At 41.7% G+C, this 12,082-nt stretch overlaps 1 protein-coding gene across 4 annotated transcripts in view; it reads right to left on the bottom strand.

Moving 5' to 3' along the window:
- The window catches only part of pdgfc (platelet derived growth factor c), a 338,263-nt gene that overhangs the window by 49,919 nt on the left and 276,262 nt on the right, over positions 1-12,082 (bottom strand). The window lies entirely within an intron of this gene.

The raw sequence follows: 12,082 nt of genomic DNA, 5'->3' as shown, positions 1-12,082 counted from the left end.
ATTTTCTGAGTGTCTAAAAATATAATGATACTCGTGGAGAAATACCAATAATAATAAAACTCTATATATATCTTTCCATGCAGGGCATCACGCTAAAAGTTACATCATCAGGTCGTTTATTTCAGGAACGTAGTGATCCTTTCAAGAAACTGTTAGCAGTAATCTAACTTCTCAATTTTTCTTTCTCCTCTCTCTACCATTCTTTCACTTTTACCTTCCTTTTTTTTTCTCTCTCACACTTTCCTCTCTTCCTACTTCTCTCCCTTTTGCTTTCTGAATTGATTTTCAATCTTTCTCTGGTAATCTTTCTCCCATCTTTACGTTTCTCTCTCTCTATCTCTTATCGGTCAGCTCACTCTGCCTACAATCAAATTGCTTCCCAGATGGATCAATATACTCATAAATTGTTGTGTCAAGACAACAATTCAAAAGACCCAGCCAACACAGTTGCTTTAAACTCAAGACATCATCTGGTATACACATCCCTAGTGATGAACATTTGGATTCTTTCGGATTTCAGTTTGGCAACAAGCTCCTTTAAATTTGGATTATCTGAATCCTGGACCGTCTGGAATAAAACATCTTGGATAGATAGCTGTTTCACTAAAATGTAAGGCAGACGGGTTACACCACTGAATGTAAAAGAGAAAAAATTAAATAGAAATGTTTCATTTTGGTTTAAGACACTGTCAGGAATATCAAACACAGAGACCTGCATATTTTGGACAAATGGCAACTATAGAATTGTGCATCACCAAAAAGGGGAAATGTGTCACTGCATACACACACCATCATTTTTTAAAAGGATGAAATGAACGGTGTACCTGTCTCCCAGGGGAGAAACAAACTTTGATTTCAGGTCAGCTCATAAATGGTGAAAAGTTAAACTTGCCATCGCACATCATGCTGTGTAATTTCTGAACATTACACCAATCCAAAAAGAAGCGGAGGTATTGTACAACAACTAAGAACTAAAAAGGAAAATGCAGACATATTTAAGCTTTTTCGTCACCATGGGAACTGCCAAATACCAGGGCGTAGGAGCCTTGCCTGGAATATTCCTTTAATTACAGGTCTACATTTGGACAAAGTCAGTACCCTTTACGGAATATATCCTAACGGGAGCCAAGACATTGCTTATCTATCTAACCCAACAGGACTTCACTTAACGGCAAGCAAATAACACTGTCTGCAGGCAACACTGTCTAAGTGTGGCTTACAGGTGTAATAGCGTAATACAAATTGTGTCAGTGTTATATACGGCAAAACTGGAGAAGAGACCAACAGTCACCCAATACCCATTTTCCATATTTCCTACAGACAAGATTTCCATCCTCTGTCCATTGCATTCATGATTTCACTGGAAATAGTGACCAGAGGAAATCTTCTTGCCCGTTTACAACGTTAATGCACACAGCGACTAACAGAATTTATCCCTGCAGATCTCAAATTGCATTGTAAAATGAAGACTCATCTGCAATGTCTAGATAAAAGGGGTTGTTTCCTGATGGGAATTAATGGTCGGAAAATCATGTGGAGCATACACCTAACAATATGCGCTCTTAGGAACATAGGAATATAGGAAAAGGAGTAGGCCATTCAGCCCCTCGAGCCTGCTTTGCCATTTGATAAGATCATGGCTGATCTGTGATCTAACTCCATATACCTGCCTTTGGTCCATATCGTTTAATATCAAAAAGCTATCTATCTCAGATTTAAATTTGGCAATTGAGCTAGTATCAATTGCCGTTTGCGGAAGAGAGTTCCAAACTTCTACCACCCTTTCTTGTAGAAATGTTTTCTAATCTCATTCCTGAAAGGTCTGGCTCTAATTTTTAGACTGTGCCCCCTACTCCTAGAATCCCAAACCAGCGGAAATAGTTTCTCTCTATCCACCCTATCTGTTCCCCTTAATATCTTATAAACTTCGATCAGATCACCCCTTAACCTTCGAAACTCGAGAGAATACAACCCCAATTTGTGTAATCTCTCCTCATGACTTAACCCTTGAAGTCCAGGTATCATTCCAGTAAACCTACGCTGCACTCCCTCCAAGGCCAATATGTCCTTCCGAAGGTGCGGTGCCCAGAACTGCTCACAGTACTCCAGGTGCGGTCTAACCAGGGTTTTGTATAGCTGCAGCATAACTTCTGCCCGCTTGTACTCTAGTCCTCCAGATATAAAGGCCAGCATTCCATTAGCCTTATTGATTATTTTCTGCATCTGTTCATGACACTTCAATGATCTATGTACCTGAACCCCTCAGTCACTTTGGACAACCATTGTTTTTAACTTTTTACCATTTAGAAAGTACCCTGTTCTATCATTTTTTGATCCAAAGTGGATCACCTCACATTTGTCTACATTGAATTCCATTTGCCACAGTTTTGCCCATTCACCCAATCTATCAATATCGCTTTGTAATTTTATGTTTTCATCTACACTGCTTACAATGCCACCAATCTTTGTGTCATCGGCAAACTTAGATATGAGACTTTCTATGCCTCCATCTAAGTTGTTAATAAATATTGTGAATAATTGAGGCCCCAAGACAGATCCCTGCGGGACTCCACTAGTCACATCCTGCCAATGTGAGTACCTACCCATTATCCCTACTCTCTGTCGCCTTTCGCTCAGCCAACTTCCAATCCAAGTCCGTACTTTTCCCTTGATTCCATGGGCTTCTATCTTAGCTAACAGTCTCTTATGTGGGACCTTATCAAATGCCTTCTGGAAGTCCATATAAATAACATCCATTGGCATTCCCCTGTCCACTACTTTAGTCACCTCTTCAAAAAATTTAATCAGGTTTGTCAGGCACGACCTACCTTTCACAAATCCATGCTGGCTCTCTCTGATTAACTGAAAATTCTCGAGGTGTTCAGTCACCCTATTCGTAATTATAGACTCCAGCATTTTCCCCACAACAGATGTTAGGCTAACTGGTCTATAATTCCCTGGTTTCCCTCTCTCTCCTTTCTTAAAAAGCAGAGTGGCATGTGCAATTTTCCAATCTAGAGGGACAGTTCCTGTATCTAGAAAACTTTGAAAGATTATAGTTCGGGCATCTGCAATGTGCTCACCTACATCCTTTAACACCCTGGGATGGAAACTATCTGGTCCTGGGGATTTGTCACTCTTTAGTGCTATTATTTTCTTCATTACTGTTGTTTTACTTATGTTAATTTTATTGAGTCCCTGTCCCTCATTCAATATTAGTTTTCTTGGGATTTCCAGCATGCTATCCTCTTTTTCTACTGTAAATACTGACAGAAAGTAATTATTCAATATCTTGGCTGACAATGTTTCGCACTTGCAGTGCAAAGTCAGAAAATTTCCCCCAAAATGTAAATCAAAAACGGTTATAGAAACATACAGCACAGAAGGAGGCTATTCAGTCCATCGTGCCTGTGCAGGCTCTTTGAAAGAGCTATCCAATTAATCCGACTCCCCTGTTATGGTCAACGAAAAGAGAAACAAGACAAAGACATTTTCAATGCAATAATTTTACTTCAAACATAGATAGCTGTTGTGGCACTTTTAACAAGAAGAAGAAAAAATCTGGTTTTATATTCACTACAGATAAATTAAGTAATTTTTTACTATAAAACTTATAACTCCCACCAACATAAATTTAGTTCTTATATGCAATGAAATGTTCTAAAGCCACAAAGCTCCTTCAGTCCAAATAATGTACATTAACATTTGAAAATGTGAACTGCATTTAAAAATGTACAGCTTTAATTTTTTGAGGTGGATAATGTTTAAAATAGACAATTCTTTTTCAATGACACTACCTGCACCTCGATTTATTTACAAAAATGACACATTAATATGTGAAGAGCCTTGGGAGGAATCTTAATGAAAACAGGTGACCCTCAGCATGAACTGACACATGGCACCACCATGGACCGAAAATTCTCCGAGACCTGCACCCTAATTACCAAAGCACTGTCAGTGGGCAAAACTCCATGCCAGAGCATGGATTGATAAAAGTTACCCTGAAAGTGTTCAATGGACAGAGTGGACTTCCCAGATAAGAGTGTGCAGGCAAAAGCCTGGAACAGGGCTTGTTTGCCTGCAGAGGAGTGGGACCAGCTGCCTGGCAGCTGAGAAGGAGGGCCAGTGTTTGGAAAAATTCTAAAATATGTGGGGTAAGGAAGTCCAATCGATGTCCATTAAGGGGATAATTTAAAATTTAAATTCCATCCTGTACGCCATAAGAATGCTGGATGCCAGGAACATGTTGGTATTCCTTAGGTCCAGTGTTCTTACAATAGTTATGAGATGTCTATAGCTGTTCCATCACTTACAGCAGAAACATACGAACATACGAATTAAGAACTGCTCTGCCATTTGATAAGATCATGGCTGATCTAATTGTGACCTCAACCCTACTTTCCCTTCTACCTACTATAATTTTTGACTCCCTTGTTAATCAGGAATCTATCTAACTCAGCCTTAAAAATATTCAATGACCCTGCCTCCACCGCTCTCTGGGGAAGGGAGTTCCACAGACTCACGACCCTCTGAGAGAAATAATTTCTCCTTATCTCTGTCTTAAATGGGAGACCCCTTATTTTTAAACTGTGGCCCCTAGTTCTAGTCTCTCCCACATGGGGAAACATCCTCTCAGCATCTACCCCTTCTAGTCCCCTCAGGATATTATATGTTTCAATAAGATCACCTCTTGTTCTTCTAAACTCCAGTGGATACAGGCCCAACTTGTCCAACTTTTCCTCAAAGATAACCCCCTTATCCCAGGAATCAGTTGAGTGAACCTTCTCTGAACCGCCTCCAAAGCAATTATGTCCTTTCTTAAATAAGGAGACCAAAACTGCACACAGTATTTTAGATGTGATCTCACTAATGCCCTGTACAATTGTAGCAAAACATCTCTACTTTTATATTCCATTCCCCTTGCAATGACAACATTCCATTTGCCTTCCTAATCACTTGCTGTACCTGCATACTAACCTTTTGTGATTCATGTACTGGGACACCCAGATCCCTCTGTACCTCAGAGTTTTGCAATCTCTCTCTATTTAAATAATATACTACTTTTCTATTCCTCCTGCCAAAGTGGACAAGTTCACATTTTCCAACATTATACTCCATCTGCCAACTTTTTGCCCACTCACTTAATCTATCTGAAAATCACGGAAGTGGCAGCAACCAGCAGGGAGCCAAATCCCCACCCCCATCCACCCCAGATTCACCTAAGTTCATGTAAAATGAGACCAAAAGACCCTGCCTATTGAGTTAATTCAGTTTTGATTGACAAGATTAGCAATCCTAAATTTGTAGGTCTGTGATCGGCAACGAGCTTTTGTTAGGAGGATTGTCTGGAACAAGCAAGGCCAAATCTCGAGGCACCTCATATGGAAAATAGTCTTTTATTAGCATGGCTTCCAATGTTCTGCTGCTGATGCATTGAAATGAGTGGGAAATAGTTTAATTTTAACTGCAGTAGCCATTATTATTAGAATTTAGTGCTTGCAGACTCAGCGTATAATTCCAACCATCTCATTGTCATCACCAGCAAATGAAGTGCTTAGGCCACCAGATAGTTTAGCCAGTGGCTATGATTTAACAACATGGAATCTGGTTTGTATTTGTTCGTAAGGACATTTGTTGTCATCACGAAGGCCCCATAGGTGAAGATTTGAGGCGAACTGTCCCTTTCCAGTTCAAAAGCCCAACCATGATGAGGCCTGTTGAATCCTGGTTGATGGTCTGTAGGGGTGGAGATGATAATGTAATTTATAGGAGCATCTCCTGTCCACTCTTCAACACAGTGAGTTGGTAAGGAAAAGTCAAAGTAATCAGGATAGGTTGACCATGTTCGGAGTCTCGAAGTAAGCCATGTTGTTTGTGGATAGAACAAGTCAGAGTGAATTGGCAATATGATTTTATCACAAAGCCTATTCACCAAATTTACCACTGCATCTGAATGATGAAGATGTGGAGAAGCTATGGGATGGGAATAGAGCACAATGTGCCTGACACAAGTCATGTAGTAGCATGCAGTTGAGCATCCACCAGTTTAGTGAGTGGTGAGCAAGCACAAACGGAAGCTGAATACTCTGCAACTGAATAGCAGAGTGCGAGGGCGGATGAGCGTAAAGTGGAGGCGTTTGCTCCCCAGACAGATCCGGCAAGTTTGGTGATTAGGTTATTTTGTGTTTTAAAGGTTTTTGTAGGTTAGTGACCTGTCGAGGGTGATACCCAAGTTAATTGTGTGAGCATCATGTTTAAGAAGTTGACCAGCTAGGATGATAGTGAGCTCATGAAAAGCACTAGCATTGTGCAAATGAAAGAGGGAGGACACAATCTTTGTATTACTTGGTTGAAGATGCCATTTCATGTAGTGCACTGCCATAAGTTTCATATCGTTAGTGAGTGTGGTTTCCAGCAACCATTAAACTTGTCTTATTAGTTGAAATCACCTGCTGGCATTATAGAACAACTTCTGTATAAGACTTTTAAATTATTGAATCTTACCAGGAGGATTTATTGTAATTTGGCCATGGGTGAATTGCTTGTGGGATAATTTTATACATAATATATTTCTCCAGCCAGAGAATGACACATTTAGAATAATTAGGAATTTGGCCAAAAATGGACAAAGTCAGAATTTTTAATTTCTATTTAGTTTACCTTGCCATTTCGCCCTTAAAGTGTGAGAAAATCCAAGGGATCCTATATCAATTTGGGTCAGCCATTTTATTTTTCGTGTTTCAGCTCATGCACTGTGGGACCTTACAGAAATAATGAAATGAGATAAATGAAGTAGCTTTATCACTTAGTAAGGATTTTCTTCAACATCAGGAAGATCAAAGTCATTTTGTTCAGCTTCCACCAAAAACATTGCTATTTGTGGGACCTTGCTGTGCACTAATTGGCTGCCTCATTTCCTACATTATAATAGCAACAACAACTTGCATTTATATAGCGCCTTTAACATAATAAAATGTCCCAAGGCACTTCACAGGAGCATTATGAAACCAAATTTGACATTACAATAGTGACTACACTTCAAAAGTACTTAATTGGCTGTAAAGCACTTTGGGGCATCATGAAGTCGTGAAAGGCGCTATATAAATGCAAGTTCTTTCTTTCTTTTTTCTTTTACTACTGTGTGAAGCACCTTGGGATGATTTAGTATCTGAAAGGCACTATCGAGCTAATGCAAGTTGTTATTGATCAAAAATTACTATAATGAGGCAGAAATCGCTCCCTAAATAACGGAGAGCTCCATTGTTAGTGGCGAAATGAAGGAGCAAGTTCCAACGTTCGCACATGCTTAGTGAAACAAGGAAATCCGGAACTTGCTCCGAGTGGTTCATCGGCTATATGGCAGCTTTGACTTAAAGGGACATCGCACGCTGCAATCAGAGAAATCACTGAAATCATTGAAAAAGTGCAAACTGGATTATCTGTCCAGCTGGAAAGTAACTAATTACACCACCAAACAGGTTTGCTTAAAAATACAGGTCTAAACTAAGTTTTAACAGCACGGTAAGTATTAATGACTGCCAAGCAACTAAAAATTAACTTTTAAAAATGTGGAGTTTCATTGCTCCTTACTTTGATAGTTTTTGGTCATTAAAAATACATTTTTTTTAATTAAAAAATTAAAACTTTTTTTTTACTTTTCCCTTCTGTTTCTTTTATTTAATTCAATTATTTCTTACCCACTCTTTTTTATCGCTGTCTATAACTGTTTGTACATTGATTTAAAAGGTTGTTCATTTCACTTCCTGGTTTAAAGTTCCAAGCCTGCAGAGACAGTTAAAGCAGCTTGTCAAAAATGCTGCTATCTTATTGGCCGAGGGGAAAGATCGATCTTCTTGCTTCTCCCATGGTTCCTAGCTGCGCTTGAACTGACATTGGGCTCTTCTCCGCTTCCTATTCGAGGAAGCGGCCGACCTAAGTTAGGGGGTTAGTTTAAATCTATGGAGCGGCGAGCAGTGTTGGTTCGCCACTCCATGCAATTTCTATCCAAATATTAAAACATTTATAATTTAAAGATCTTGAATTAACAGTTATAAAATGGTTACTTCTATCTTGGTGTCTTCTTTTTCTATTATTTCTTATTTACCTGGTCTATTTTATTATTTATATTATTTATATCGTGAAACTAACCTGTTTTTCTCTACTTCCCAAAAATTTACTTTGGAGCTGGGAATCACATCATTTAAAGCCTGTCTCTGATTGGCTGAAAACTAGTTCCAAATGCAATTTTCCATCAAAATAGCAGACAGATTTTGAAATTGTGACCTGATACTGGAGCGATAGATCAAACTCTCTACACATTTTGCAGTTGCTTCTGCCAAAGTCAGGAAGCACAAGACATTGGTCAGCAGCCAAGTTACTAAACGCACGCAGCAAAGTAAGCCATCTCATTCATGTGCTGTGGGAGGGAAGGGGTGGGGGGACATTAAATACTCACATATTCATCTGTATATGCTCATTAACAGGTAAAGACAACATTGTTCCTGTTATAACGATGTTATGATGGCGATTAGATGCTTACTAGAAACCTAATTATCAGGTGCCAAATCAGACTAATCTCAGCCCTTTCCATCCCTGTCTGGGGCCTCTTGCAGCAGCTTGGCTATATTCTGCGCTGGATGATTAGGGGGTGGGTTCTTCTTCTGCAGCCTTCTGTGCACCTGTTGCCAGTTAGTTTTAAGGGCCTGTACTTCCAATCTCATTAAAGGAATACGCCACTATAAGGTCCTGCAACGCTGTTACCTTTTGAGTATTCTTTCCAAAAATACACTCCGTATTATACTTATTTTTCGGCGTAACACATCTTCTTAAGTTTGGCAAGGAACTTAAGGAATAATTCCACAATTCAAGCGCTCCCAGCAGGTAGCAACATCGTAGGGAGGACCTCTGGCCAAGTGGAAAGTGCACAAGCCATTATCTTCTGTCCATTAAAATTTTAATGGATGGAAAATTATGGGCTGCACACCGACTATTTCTTGAGATATGATCCCTTCGATGTTGCTTCTTGCTGGGGTCACCAGATTGTGGAATCATTCCTTTAGGTCTTGAAATTAGACTGTGGGATACCAGTGTACAGACACTTAACACATCCACCCTGAAATTCTATGCTGCCCTATTGTAGTGGCTGCTTTAAGTCACTTTAAAAAAAATAACAGCCCCAGTGTAGAGAGAAATTTCAGAGGAATACGTTAAGCATTTGTGCACCAGTATGCCACTGCATAATTTCTGAGCCTTAGGGGGAGTTTTAATTCCCTCCCTGCAGGAGGGAACAGGGCATGAGAATGTTAAAAATTGGAAAGCAAACTTATCGTTCTGTTCCCGCTTACTTCGAGTCCGCTGACATTTTCTCAGGGCACATTTCAAAGTCAACCAAGGCTCCCACTGTAGGCAAGAGAGTCATGAAAATTGGGCTCCAATTACGTAATTAGGACTCCAGTGCCACTTTCATAGAATCGCAGAATAGTTACAGCACAGAAGGAGGCCATTCGGCCCATCGAACCCATGCCGGCTCTTTGTAAGAGCAATCCAGTTAGGCCCATTCTCCCGATCTTTTCCCACAGCCCTGCACATTTTAACGCTGAAATGCGGAAGTCCCGCCCATCAGCAAGGCTGCAAGGTAAAACGTAGTGGGATTGGTGGCAGATTGAGCAGGCTATAGGATTTAAACGGGTAACAGCCACTTGGATCATTGACATCTGTGCGGTGGTGAGGTAGTTGTAATTGGAGTTTCTTGTGACTTCCAATTCTTGCTATTTTTTGATAGTCTCTTTAGTTTACTGACCCTGAAAAAGCTGCCACAATTTATAATGGGTGCTGGACATGTTGCCTTGTACTAGGTACAGGAAGAGGAGGAGAAAGAAGAGCAGCAGCAACAACAGCTGCAGCAGAGACCTCAGCATATGGCAGCCGCAGAGGGCAGCCTCGGAGAGTACAGCAGATGAAGGGGCCTGCTCGCAGAAGGCTCTACACTCCCAACAGGGTATCCAGGCCGAGGCTCACCTTTATCAATATGTCTGAGGAGCAGTGCATGAGGAGGCTGAGATTATCATGGCAGGTTGTTGTTGACCTATGCGACCTCATGCAACAGAATCTGCAGCCTGCTACGCCAGAGGGCTGTGCCATTCCTGTGACTGTGAAGGTGTCCATTGTTCAGGGTTAATCAAGGCTACTACGGAGGACATAAGAAAGAAAAGAAAGATCTTGCATTTGTATAGTGCCTTTCATGACCTCAGGACGTCCCAACGCGCTTCATAGCCAATGAAGTACTTTTCAAATGTAGTCACTGTTGTAATGTAGGAAACATGCCAGGCAATTTGCACACAGCAAGGTCCCACAAACAGCAATGGGGTAAAGACCAGATAATCTGTTTTAATGATGTTGGTTGAGGAATAAATATTGGTCAGGATGGGGAGGACATCAGTCACATCTCGCAGTCGTCGGTCCATAAGTGCATCAAGCAGGTGACAAATCCATTATTTGCTAGAGTGAAGCATTGCACTTCCTTCCCAAATGATGAAAACAGCCAGAACAAGACAGCCCTGGGGTTTGCAGCAATGGCTGTCTTCCCTAGAGTGCAGAGCACAATTGGCTGCATTCATGTTGCCATCAGGACACCGCAGGACCAGCCAGCAGCTTTTATTAACCGATAATCGAGTTTCACTTGATCAATGTACAGCTAGTATGTGATCACACCAAGAGAATAATACTGGTTTCTACCAGGTACCCAGGAAGCTGCCATGATTCATTCATCCTGCAGCAGTCAAACAACCCACCAGTTTTCCACCACGACAGGAACATGAGAGGATGGCTGCTTGGAGGCAAGGGCTAACTTGGCTCCTGACACCCCTTAGAAACTCCCGAATACCTGAGCAGCTCAGATAAAATGAGAGCTATGTCAGCATGAGGAGGATCGTCAAATTCACAGTAGGGCTCCTAAAGCAGAGGTTTAGATGCCTTGATAGATCATGGGGTCCCCCTGCATTATGCACCAGAGAATCTCCCACACCATTGTGGCCTGCTGCATCCTCCACAGTATAGCCATTCAGAGAGCATTCCAGCTGCAGGACACAGATGCACAGGATGAATCCTCATCTGGTGAGAAACAACTGATTGAGGGCAGGGCCCCGAAACACAAGGAGGAAAGGCAGCACCAGACCTTGCAGCGAGAAATGCAAGAGACAGATTAATTGCACAAGAGTTCAGCTAAGTTGCTCAGCCCCTCCCACTGAACACTGAAACCAAGTCCCTCTGCACTAACAATCCTGAAAACCTCAGTCACCACTCCCTTAATCCTGCATTCTCTAACATTGAAATCATTCTGCTAAATTTCACATAATTGACTTCCTCACAAGGCAGATATAAGCTGCTCTACAAACGCAGACCAAAGTGCCACAAGTAATAATGATTTTACTGTGCATCAAATCACTAATCATCCAAGTGTCAACCCAGAGAGCCTTTTTGAAAAGAAATTTCACACACTCTACTGCTTCTGTGAGGTGATCCCACAGTGGCTTCAGCAGAGCTGGTGTTAGGCTGCAGTGGATCATATTGGGACCCAGGAGATGCTCTGAGAGCTTGAGGCCATCAGTGCATGGCTGTAGACTCTAGCTCCTCAGCTGTTGCAAGGGCAGTTTGACCCAGCCGGCTTTCTGGCACCATGGTGGGTATTGGTTGAGGGGGTGGCGAGGGAGCAGACGTGCTGACATCCTGAGGGAGGCCACTGTTCCTGTAGCGCCACAACCACTCTAATGGGACTGCGGCTCTTCACTCCTATTGAGCTGCAGGAGAATAGGGCAGACTGCAAGAGATGAGTCACACCCTCAAAGTCCCTGTCCGTCTGGTGCACCAGTCTCTCCAAGATGGAGCAGACGTTGGTGCCCAGAATCTGGATGGCATCCATCTGAGTTTCCGACAAAACTGCAAAAGGCTGGTGACACAGAATCCTGCTGTGAGGGCCCGACTGCAGAGTCCCTGGACGTGGCCACACGCTCCAAGGTAGATTGCAAAGTGGAAATGCCATGCGACAGAACTCGACACCTGCTGGATGTGGGCCCCTCCAGACTTT

Source organism: Heptranchias perlo, chromosome 1, assembly GCF_035084215.1.
Source record: "Heptranchias perlo isolate sHepPer1 chromosome 1, sHepPer1.hap1, whole genome shotgun sequence".
Lineage (NCBI taxonomy): Eukaryota > Metazoa > Chordata > Chondrichthyes > Hexanchiformes > Hexanchidae > Heptranchias > Heptranchias perlo.
This window is presented reverse-complemented; position numbering and strand designations above follow the sequence as displayed.